Raw genomic sequence first — 13,378 nt, forward strand, 5'->3', positions numbered from 1 at the left:
CTTTGTACAGACTCCACCTTCACTTCATCAACAATAAAACGTGGATGTCAGATGATGTTACCATACTCTAGATGGGGACGAACTAATGTATTAATTCACAAAGTCATAGATTCACTGGTAAATGACTCAAAGGTGTTCTTTATGATTCCCAACATTTGGTTTGCTTTTTTAACAGCAGCAGATACATGTGAATGGAATTTCAATTCTGAGTCAATAATCACACTGAGATCTTTTGCTTTCTTAACTTGATCCAGATTTTCACCGTCCATAGAATAAACATTGTACTGATTATGGAATCCCAAGTGCATAACCTTGCATTTTTTTGGCATTAAACCTTAGCTGCCACAAATTTTACCTGTTGCTCAGTTTCTCCAAATCACCCTGCAGTTCCTGGTAATCTTGTGATGAATTAACTTCATAGATCTTTGTGTCGTCAGCAGATATTTTAACTGTGCTTGATACAGCCTCTGGAAGATCATTAATAAACGGAACAAATTGTAGCAGACCGAGCACGCTTCCTTTTCACTGCCGTCCAGTCGGATTTGTCTTCATTTACTATCACTCGCTGTCCTCGGCATCTCAAAAAACTCTCTATCCAATGGTAAAATTGTCCTTGTATCCCATAAGCCTTTAGTTTACTTAACAGAGTCTTATGAGGAACCGAATCAAATGCCTTCTCGAAATCCAGGTATATAACATCAAAGTTCTTTCCTTGCTCTAAAAACAGTCCATTCATCCAAACACAAAAGCAGTTGTGTCATGCACGATCTATCAGAAACAAATCCATGTTGCTGGTCGGCAAATAAATTTTTATTCATGTGTTTGACTATATCCTCATTTACTATTGCTTCCATGATTTTACATACAAACGTGCCTCCCATGACGTAATGGAGGGGTGGAGTGAGAGATGCCCCCCCCCCCGCTACGAGATTCGATAAGTAGCGTAGACCTCCAAAAAGCGGAAAAATAATACACAATTAAATTATCGGCCTATAATTTCCGGGCTGCCTTCAACTTCCTTTTTTTTAAATTGGGATGATGGCATCTTTCCAATCTTGTGGCATACCACCTTTATCAAGAGATTTATTGCAGATCATTGTTAATGGTCACTTTCGGGTGATATCCATCAGGTCCAGCTGATTTATTTTTCCGCAGTTTACCCATTTTCTTTTTAATTTTTTCTTCATCAATTTCCACACAATCTTATGGGTTATAACCGGCATACTTAGTATCTGTGGTATATTACTTTATTCTTCCTCAGTAAAAACACTACTAAAAATAATTCATTGCAACTGCTTTTTCCTTATCACTCCTCGCTATATTATTGTCACTGCAGTCCAAGTCATTAACTTTAGACCTTGTCCGGAGTTTACTGTTAGCATATTTCCAAAATATCTTAGGGTTGTGTTTGATATCATTGGTCAACTTCTTCTCAAAGTCTTTTCTTAAACGTCTTGTTAGATTTCTTCGTGCACTCCCTTCATTTTTGTATATACTGTATTGTTGTGTGCCTATAAAACGCTTCTACCTTTTTAACTTACGTTTTCTTATTTTTCCACACACACACACACACCCGAGCAAGTGGGTCTGCCCCACACCTATCAAACTCTAACTTCCTTCCATTTCGTTCTTTCCTTGCACTGGCCCTCCAAATCCCCCCTCCCCCCTCTTCCCCGTCTTATCTATCCTGCCCTTTACTACTACTACTACACACACACACAAACCGAGCAATTAAGTGGGTCTGCCCCACACCTATCATAACTCTAACTTCCTTCCATTTCATTCTTTCCTTACAGCTTACACTAACCCTCCAAATCCCCCCTCCCCCTCTCTCCCCCATCTTTCCTACCCTGTACTACCTCTTCATGGTTTATGTATGATTTTTTGTTCTTCTTAGCCTTCACTATCGGTATGTTCTCATCCATTTGCTCTTTCGGATGGTTATTGAAAAAGTTCCATGCCTCATGTACATTCTATTGTATTCAATAATTTTCTTCAAGCTCTGATGCCATTTTTTTATATAAAGATTCATAACACATTTTTTTTTAATTAACCTCAACACTTACAACATACAATTCCTCCATAACCTACATACAATATGATTATGGTAAATTAACACATAATTTCAACCAAGGGGAAGGAGTTAGCGTGGGGGTGGGAATGTAACACCCTCGAACGTGTATACTCACTTCCTTTTTCTGATTCCTTTTACACATTTGCATAAGTATCACAGATCTACAACCGATGGTTATAATTACGAACCACTATACATAGACAATTAATGCACAATCTTTACAATGGACTCCAGGGCAAGAATAACAGAAAAATAAAGAGGGGACGGTGTTAATTTACCATAATCATATTGTATGTAGGTTATGGAGTGTTTGATGCTCTCGACTGCGCGATTGAATTTTTGGGTTTACGCCGCTAAGCTTTCCGGCCAGATGTTTCCTTATTTCCACTAAGATACCTGTTGACGGTTGGGAGGTTTCATCAGCGAGTCGTCATACCCACGCGCTATACTTCGGGCGCCTTGGGCTCGTGTTTGCATCCCCGGAGGAGTCCCCGTCTACCACTTCTTAAATAAAACTAAGGTTCGCACCAGGGCCCATAAGAGTCTAGGGGCCCATGAATATCAAAATTGAAAATTGAAATGGGCAATTATGCATGATTTTTTTTATTGTTGCTTTGAAGCTGATTGGGATTTCCATGTGCCAAATATTTAAGCGACAGCCAACATACACTATTTCTTATCTGTGACAAGCAACATCAGACCCCACCCCTCAGGGGCCTTACACTAGCCGTGGCCAGACCAGTCCAGACTGGCTGGTTCTAAGACAATAGTATCACAGACATAGGTGTACATCATCTAGATCTATGTTATACACAACGTTCTTACATGGGTAATGCAATATTTTGAATATTTCAGCATTTAACGATATTATCAAACATTTTACTGTTAAGCATAGCAGCTTCCCTAATATGATATGGTGCAACACAATCATCTTGATATGACTAGTGTTGTAAATGGGGCCCAGAAATTATCTCGCACCAGCACATTTTGTTCCTTTCGGGGGGCCCTGGTTGAAGCATCAAGGTAATCTAAAACCCTTAAAAATGCTTCTCTACTGGAATCCTGAACTGGGCGGTGGGAATTTTTTTCCTTCGCAAAAATCGAAGGTTCCTAATCGGCCAATACATACAAACGTGCCTCCCATGACGTAATGGAGGGGTGGAGTGAGAGATCCCTCCCCCCGCTACGAGATTCGATAAGTAGCGTAGACCTCCAAAAAGCGGAAAAATAATACACAATTAAATTCCCGTCCTTACACAAACATATTCGCATACGACGCCAAAAACAAAAGTGAAAGGTAAAGAGGATTGTAAACTCCTAATTAAGATCCAGTCGATTTATAAATGGATCCAGGATAGGAAGACGAAATCTATCTTTCCATGTGTTTTTTCTTATAAACAAAAGTAAAAAGAAATTATATTGAATTTATAAAATGAGAAATGAAATCATCAACAAAGGAAAGGAAAAAAGGATATGTGAGTAATTGTTACAGATGAGTTGTTGACTGAATTAAAGACATCAGTAGAATAGCAGTGGAATATTGGCCTTGAACGTAAGACTGCCATTTCACCATAAAAAAAAAACGGCATCATGAGAAAATCTTACCTTCAGACTGAAGTCAGCAGTCGTCTTGGTCTCCACACAGAAAAAAACAACAGATACTTAAAAAATGGGCGGCAACTAAGATTATCCTAATCTTGGCTAAATACGAGTAAACATATGAAGAAAAAATAGATAAATTGGAATATCACACACTAAAGACAGTGATATGATTGCAGTCATTAGAATTATGAAAAGTGGCAAAAAATTGACAAAAAGATAATATATAAGTAAGGGATGAAAGAAAACATCAACAGTTTATCAACAAATAAAGTTATAAATAAATTAACTAATAGATAAACTAATTAATCAATAGGTTTGTTTATTTATGTATTTATTTATTTGTTGATGAATTAATTAATCAATACAAAAACGGAATGCTTGAAGGTTGTAGAAATACTAAAGCTTACTTATGACCGGAAAAAAGCCCAAACATCATGCAGTAATAGATCATCCACGAATACAGTTGTAATTAACATGTATGATGACCTAACCAGTTGGCCAGCAGGTATAAATAAAATCTTAAGAGATTACTTAACAATGAAAGGTCCTCCTAATATTCCGGTGAACAGCTTTCCAATTAATAAAAAGGGACAGTGCTTTTCAAAGTTTCACTGTAAGAGGAAACTTCCAAATGGGGAGTGCTAAAAGACCTTAGATGATATACTCTCAGTCTGTTGATAGAATTGATTGTTTTTGTTGCAAATTCTTTAGTAAGAACACAACCGTTGCATTATCAACAAATTTATTCAACAACTGGTCTAAACTTCATACAAGGTTATGTGAGCATGAAAATTCAAAGAACTATTTGGAAATCACATACAGTTTCTGGGAGTTACACCAAAGACTTTGTAGTGGACAGACAATTGACAAAGAACACGAAAAATGAACATGCAATACACTGACAGCAGGTATTCAAAAGGTTAGTAGCAATAGTGTTGTTTCTTGCTGAGAGAAATTTAGCATTTAGAGGAACAAGAGAAAATGTTAGTAATGAGGGTGTGCAGAAGTGGTAACTTTTTAGGTCTTGTGGAGCTACTTGGAAATTTTGACCCTGTTCTTGATACACATTTGCGAAAAATCAAAACACACAACATTCAAAATCACTATTTAGGAAAAGATACTCAGAACGAACTACTAAACATCATGGCTACAGCTGTTTTGAATGGGATACTGAAACGTGTAAAAACAGCTAGGTACTACGCCATTATTTTAGACCAACACACCTGATATGAGTCATCATGAACAAATGTCTCTAACGATCAGGTATGTATCTGATGGTAACTTGGCTCCTTCAGGTGTTTATGAACATTTCATAAAGGTAGCGCAGAAGATTTATATAAAACGTTATGAAACACAGTGAGAGAATTCTAGAAGTGTAAGACAACGGTAGCAACATGAAAGGCCACACGTCTGGAGTACAAGTACGACTGTTGAAGAATAATTCTAGAGCAATTTTTGTAACCTGCGCATGTTACAAATAATTAAAACCTTTTACTCAGAGATGTAGCCAAGTGTTGTCCAGATGTTATAAATTTGTTTGGGAGTCTGCAAACGATCTACATACTGTTCTCAGCATCAACAAAAAGGTGGACAGTTTAAAAAAAAACATGTACTCGAGTTGTCAGTTAAACTCTTTAGCAATACAAGGTGGGAGTGTCGGATTGATAATGCTAAAGCTATTCGTTATCAGGTCGGAGAAGTATATGATGCTCTTCTGGAAATAGAGATAACAGATGAGCCCAAGGTAAACGCAGAAGCTGAATCTTTAGTAAACCAACTAAAAGACTACAAATTTTTATTTTCTTTGATATTTTGGTATGAAGTACTTTTTAAAGTTAACTATGTAAAGCAAGGAACTACAAGGTGAAATAAATGACATTAATGAAGGCTTGGAATCACCTGAAAAACTATTATCATGGCTAAGAATGTATAGGGAGGAAGGTTTTAATGATGTTCTAGTAGGTGCAAATGAATTGGCTGAAGCTGTTTAATTACCACTGGAGTTTAGTTAATTAATGAAAAAAAAAGAAACTACGTAGAAGGAAGACAATGTTTTCATATGAGACAAAAGATAATCCTTTAGATGATCCAAAAGAAACATACAGAGTTCAGTGCTTCAACTTAGTGCTAGACCAAGCTATTCAGTCCATGGAGTGTAGATTTGAACAACTTAAAAGCCTAGTCAAATCATTTGGATTTCTAAATAACTTTCAAAGTATACAGAAGGCGGGAATAAGGAAACACACAGCAAATCTTGAAGCAGCATCAACAGATACTATAATGAAAAAGAGCAGATGGAGAGGCAGTTACTGTAAAAACTGAAGACATTGATGGCTATCTGTTGACTGAAGAACTCGAAGTTCTGAAAACTTTTCTTCCCTCCAGTAGTGGTGGGCAGCTACCGGTAAAGTTACCGGTTTTATCGGTAACAACCTTAACGGTAGCTTACCGGCAAAAATTCTGCTACCGTTAAGGTTCCGTTAACCGATAAGCTATACCATAACACTCGGAGAGCGGTAAGCACGTCTCGGCTTGGTGGTACTGAGTGACGGTACTGACGGTAGTGGTGGGCAGCTACCGATAGTTACGGGTTTTATCGGTAACAACCTTGACGGTAGCTTACCAGCAAAAATTCAGCTACCGTTAAGGCTCCGTTAACCGATAAGCTATACCATAACACTCAGAGAGCGGTAAGCACGTCTCGGCTTGATGGTACTGAGTGACAATACTGACGGCCCACTGTACCGCTAATTTTACTGGTTAAACTTTTACCATTAAGCAAGTATGTACCGCGAAGGTCTCGGTAATTATTTTACCATTAAAATCGTTTTTTTTTTTTTTTTTTGCATTTTTGTCAATTTCTATATAGAATTAATGTTATTTCTGTGATCAGCATATGAAATTATATTAATTGTGAAAGTTTCATCGAAAAATTCCGCGTGTCGCCAAATTAACTCATATATATATATATATATATATATATATATATATATATATATATGCGGAAAAACCACCAAGGAAAAAGAAAAACTGATGACCAAGCGCTTTCGTCTATTCAGACATCCTCAGGGTACCCTGAGGATGTCTGAATAGACGAAAGCGCTTGGTCATCAGTTTTTCTTTTTCCTTGGTGGTTTTTCCGCATATTTAGAATCACGAGTTTATGTGATTTCTCATGCATATATATATATATATATATATATATATATATATATATATATATATATGCTAGTGATGAAAATGCCAATATGCTTCTGTTTTTAAATAAGAATATGAACTAATTTGTATGAAAAGATAATTGAGGAAATAAATCAAAAAGATGCTAACAATGAAATCTAATATATCCTTGAGTATTCACCTTGGTCTTTGGATCACGTGCTGGGCTAATTTGTATGAAATAAGTATTAAAACAAGGGAACATTAAAAGCAGTTTTTAGGAAAACATCTATTACAAATTAGTCAGTTTAGGTTAGTTTTTAAGAAGAAAATTATTACAATTTAGTCAAAGCTTTATATGTGTATGTGTGTGTATTAACAAAACTCCCACTCCCACATGCACCCTCCAAACATAGACCCATGCATGCAGAGGCGGACAAAAGTTTATACACCACACCCACCCTCAGACACCCTCCTTTCACTCACTTGCGCGGTAGATAGCATACTAAAGTAGCACCAATTAAAGTATGACTTTTTCCCTTTACAATGACATAACAATCAAAATAATATGTAAAATAGAACCAGACATATAGCTTATTAAAAGACAAAAACATTGATTTTTCAGGAGAGACAGTTAAACTGGGAGGCTGGATACTGTAGATAGGCGGCATGTTTTTACCTCTAACTTTGATAACGCACTGATATCTATAAAATTCAAAATCATGTGTTTACTGTTGAGAATCATAGCTTGCTTCCGATTGGTGGGAGGAGTTGCCAGATATCTCCATAAACACAATATCGTAAACAAAATAGAACTGGCTATCGAAATTTTTACTTTATTTCAATATACAGAATATGCAATGGGGTTGTGACTACACACCATAGTAGGATGAAATTTGTTTAAAGATTTAAGTCATAAAGGCGACTACAACCTCACGAGTCTTTTACCGGTAAAATACCGGTAATTCCGGTAACGGCATTGTTGTTTACCGGTAATTCCGGTACTGAGATTAGCGGTATTTGCCCAGCACTACCCTCCATTATCATTAAGACTCATGCTCTGTTTGAATATCTGGTAGTAAACAATGGATTTACAGCATTTCCTAATTCTTCATTGCTTTGAGGGTTTACTTAACGATGCCTGTAACAGTCGCATCAGGTGAAAGAAAATTTTCAAAACTAAAAATGATTAAAACACGGTTAACAATTTCACAAGAGAGACTAAACAACTTGGCAATGCTATCTATAGAAAATTACATTGTTAAAACCATTGACCTTGAAAATATTTTGAGACTAAATAAAAAAAGCCAGATTTTTTTCTAAAAGACCTGTGTATTAGCAGATTATCTGTAATTGGCTTACTTTATATAAAAAATCATATTGTTTTTCAAAAAAATTATATATCAATCATTTACTTTTTAAGACGAGTATACTACACAAAATATGAACATACGTAAATTTCTACATTTGTAGCGTAGGTGCCCCGCCATCAGTTAATCAGGTCCCGCGTTTCGTAGCACCGCCCTGCATCGACCATCTATTATTATCAAATGCAGACATATCGTGACATTAAAGATACTTTTAGTTCGAAATTCCTTTTGTTTCTAAAAGTAACATTTTTCGCTGTCTTCGCAGGTATGGCAATGGCATACGTCGTGATTTACCACTAACCATGTTGCCAAATCAACCTTAGTACATGCCTCTGTTTCTCTTTTATTTCCCATCTATGTGCTATTTGATTCTTTATTCTAAATATAGTAAAGGAAGCTATAAAGTATAATGAGCAACACTTCTTAGGATTATAACGATTTTAATATTATATGAACTGGCTTGATCACATTTTCTGTAGTTATTAATATTCAGAGTGAAATAGATCGAGTAGCACACATGTAAGTTTATATCGGTGCCGGTTTAGTATGTGGCCTACCTTTTGGATGTGGCCTACGATTTTTTTTTCTGGTATATTATGTGGCCTACTTATTCAACGCACCGAGGAATGCACCCAGCTCTGCAGGTTAGGTTAGGGTTAGGTTAGGTTAGGTTTGGTTAGGTTAGGTTAGATTAAGTTTAAATAAAAAAAATATATATTGTTGTTTGTTTTATATTCTTCCTGAGGTAGGACACATTCAAATAGGGTAGGCCACATACTAAACCAGTTTCAAAAAGGTAGTCCACATACTAAACCGGCTCCTTTATATCTTATAACGCGAGTATTGTGATGCATCATCGAATCATCGTACATCAGGCAGGTGATGCTGTCCGCGAGAATTTGACCCATATTGAAAAGGTTAGTAAGCAATGAGTATCCATCATGTCAGTAAATTGTTTTGCATGAGGGTCATAAGTATTATCCATTCGAAGGTTAGAATATATACAAATATAACCGTTGTTACGTCGTTAACCATCGTTACGTCTCCGTTATATTCGTGATAACAATATTGTGTCTTTTATCATGAAAACTCATTAGGTGTCTTGTTTCTGTTTCTGGATGTAATAATAAAATTTCCAAATTTCCTTCCGTTTACACACACACACACACACACACACACACACACACACACACACACACACACACTTCAACGAATGGACGGCTTAGAAGACGTTCTGAAGAAAAGTGAAGTCTGTGGATCCCAACGCAAAGAGAAGTGCCTAGTGTTTTTGCAGGGTGGGGGGGAAATTGCTCGTGGAGTAGTGGGAACGTAGGGAAAGAGGAAAAGGGGAGGGATTACTGAGGGAAATGGAAGGAAATGAGGAGGGAGTAGACTTTGACCAGCCAGACAAGCGGAAGGTAAACAAAAGACTTAGCGAGGATCAAATGTCTAATAAAAATGTAAAGATTAGAAGTATAGAGAGGAGCAATACAGAAGAAAGTGACGAGAATATGTTCCAGGGATTTAAAGAGGGTGGGGGGGACACAACCCCCCCCCCCCGACTGATAAGACTAGAGGAGAGAGTTGATAAGGTGATCGAGGACTTGGAGCGTAAGTTAGGTAACGTAGACTCCATTTTTCAAAGAATTGAAAGGTTGGAACAACTAGAGAAGGCTAACAGAAACTTAACTGAAGAAATAGAGGACCTAAAAAGACAGTTAGGAAATGTAAAGGAGGAGAATGAGAAATTGAAGAAGAATAGTAATGAAAACAGAGAGAAACTAGCTACAGAAGCTAAAAATTGGAGAATAACTCAAGAAGGGAATAAGGTTTCATTCACTGACATAGTCAAACAGCAATTGAAAGAACATAATGAAGACTCAGTTATTAAAGTGATGAGACAGAAGGAGAATATAGTAAGAGAATTAGCTGACAAAAAGAAATGTATAATTATATTAGGAATGGAAGAGAAACATAACCCAGATAGAACTGCAAGAATCAAGGAGGAAAATGAAAGAGTAAGCAGTTTATTAAAATTAGTCCAGGAAGATGAACCAGAAATTATAAAGGAAATTGAGGAAAAATTCAGACTCGGAAAATATAGTACAGATAAGACCAGACCAATTAAGATTAAATTCAGGTCACAAACAACAGCAGAGAAAATTCTATCCAAGACAGGGAAACTAGCAACAAATGATCAATATAAAAAGGTATGGATAAAAAGAGAAATGAATAAGGAGGAAAGAGAGGCAGAAAAGCAGAAAAGAATTGAAGCTAAGGCAAAAAACGAGGAAAGAACGGAGTCAGAGAAAGAGAGATTCTATTGGAGAGTAGTGAACATGAAAATAAAGCAGTTCGACATACTAAAGAAAAACATAAGGGAAACAGAGAATACAATGGAAGTGGCAGAAAACTAAGAGTGTCTTACACAAATATAGATGGATTGATAACAGGATTGAATGAACTGAATGATTATTTGAAAGAAAAAGAACCGGACATAATGGGAATTGTAGAAACAAAATTAAAAGGCCCACTACCACCCAACAGTGTAGGACATGATACATACAATTATTGGATTAGAAACAGAGAGAAAAAACAAGGGGGTGGAGTTATGTTCCTGACTAAGAAGGATATAAACGTGAAAGGTGTCATATATGGAAAGAATACAGTAGAGATGATTATGATAGAAGTGGAAGACCGAGATAAGAAGAGCAGAAAATTTGTGATCAATTATGTGCCTCCGAAAACAGCCTCATGGGAGGAGAGTGAACATAAAAGTATGTTAGAGGACACAAAGATAGCATTAACTAAAATATTGGAAGACGGAGGAAGAATAGTTATGATGGGCGACTTTAATTGCAAAGAAATCTGCTGGGAAGAAATGACAGTAAAGAGTGGTGATGACTCATGGGGAAATGCTCTACTTGAGATGATTACTGACCATTCAATGACACAATGGATACAAGAGAACACTAGGTATAGAAATGAAGAAGAACCATCGAGGCTAGACTTAATAATTACATCTGAACCTAGAATAGTGGACAAGATTGAATATAAAACACCAATAGGTAAAAGTGACCACATATTGATTGAACTGGAACTTAATGAAGAAAAATATATGAAAAGAAATGAACAATATAGAAAAGGAAGAATGATGTATGAAAAAACAAACTTTGATAAAATAAGAGAATTCTTCCAACAAGAAAACTGGGAAGAAATATACAAAGAAGAAACAACAGTGGAAGAGAAATGGAATATTTTGACAAAAATTTACAAAAAAGGAGTGGAAAAGTATGTCCCAAGACAAAAACAAGAAAAAGAATATGTAAAATGCTGGTACAACAAAAGTTGTAGGGAGTTAAAGGACAAAAGAGACAAAGCCTGGAACAGATGGAAAAAAGACAGAAGACCTGAAAAATGGAAAATATATACTGGTTATAGAAATGAATATGTACAAAAGTGCAGAGAGGAAAAAAGAAAATATGAAAAAGATGTTATAGAAAAGTGTAAAGATCAACCAAAACTATTCTACAGATTTGTAAACAATAAACTGAAAAACAAACAAGACTTAGAGAAATTAAGACAAGGAGGAGTTGAATACACTGAGGAAATGGAAATGGCAGAAATTATGAACAAACATTTTAAATCAGTGTTTACAAGGGAAAATATACAACCTGAAGAGATTGAGTGGAAGGAAAAAGTCCCCCCTATGGAAGAAATAGAAGTAACGAAGAATGAAATATTGACACACTTGGGTAATTTTGATGTCAGAAAATCGCATGGGCCAGATGAAATAGCAAACTGGATTCTGAAAGAATGCAGGAATGAACTGGCAGACAAAATACATAGCATAATAAGCAGTTCCTTAAAAGAAGGAAAAGTTCCAGAAGATTGGAAAAAAGCAAATATAGTACCTATATATAAAGGAGGAAATAAAGAAGAACCTACCAACTATAGACCAGTCTCTCTAACAAGTACAATAGCAAAAATATGTGAAAGAATTATCAAAAGTAGATGGGTAAAATACTTGGAAAAAAACAACGTACTAAATCCAAGGCAATTTGGATTCAGACAAGGACGATCATGCGTCACCAATTTAATATGTTTCTATTCAAGGCTAATAGATATAATACAAGAAAGAGATGGATGGGCTGATTGTGCATTTCTAGACCTAAAAAAAGCTTTTGACAAAGTACCACATAAGAAGTTGCTTAAGAAATTAGAATATGAAGGAGGAATACAAGGTAAATTGCTAAATTGGATGGAAGACTTTTTGCAAGAAAGAAAAATGCGAGTAGTGATAAGAGATCAGCACTCAAAATGGAATGAAGTAATAAGCGGTGTCCCGCAGGGAACAGTTCTGGCCCCAATAATGTTTGCTATATATATTAATGATATGGATGAAGGAATTGAAAGCTATATGAGCTTCTTTGCAGATGATGCAAAATTACTGAAAAGAGTGAAAACTGAAGAAGATTGTGAATCACTACAGAGAGATCTAAATAAAGTACAAGAATGGAGTAGGAAGTGGGAGATGGAGTTCAATACAAAAAAGTGTAGTATAATGGAATTTGGAAAAAGCAAAAACAGAATAACAGGATCATATAATTTGGGAGAAGAAGGAATAAAAAAAGTAGAAAATGAGAAGGACCTGGGAGTCATTGTTATGAATAATATGTCACCTGAGAAACATATAAATAAGATTTTTGGAGAAACTTATAATTTAATAAGAACAATCAAAGTGGCATTTACATACCTGGATGAAGAAATGGTGAGGAAAATCCTAATCACCCTGATAAGACCAAGATTGGAATATGCAGCAACGATATGGTCACCAAGTACAAAAAAATGTATAAAAAAACTTGAAAGAATACAAAGAGCAATTACAAAACTGGCACCAACACTCTCAAAACTATCATATGAAGAGAGACTACAAAAACTTAAACTACAGACACTAGAGCAAAGAAGAGAGAGAGGAGATTTGATAGCTATTTACAGAATCATGAAAGGCATAGAAATTACTGATAGAGAGAATCTGATAAAATGGGATGACAGAAATACAAGAGGACACGGAAAGAAAATAAAAAAAGACAGCTATAGAAGAGATTTTAAAAAGAACAGCTTTCCTCACAGAGCAATAGACAGTTGGAACAAGTTAGATGAGAAAGTGGTGTGT

Source organism: Oratosquilla oratoria, chromosome 42 (assembly GCF_046742065.1).
Source record: "Oratosquilla oratoria isolate Oo_2021 chromosome 42, ASM4674206v1, whole genome shotgun sequence".
NCBI lineage: Eukaryota > Metazoa > Arthropoda > Malacostraca > Stomatopoda > Squillidae > Oratosquilla > Oratosquilla oratoria.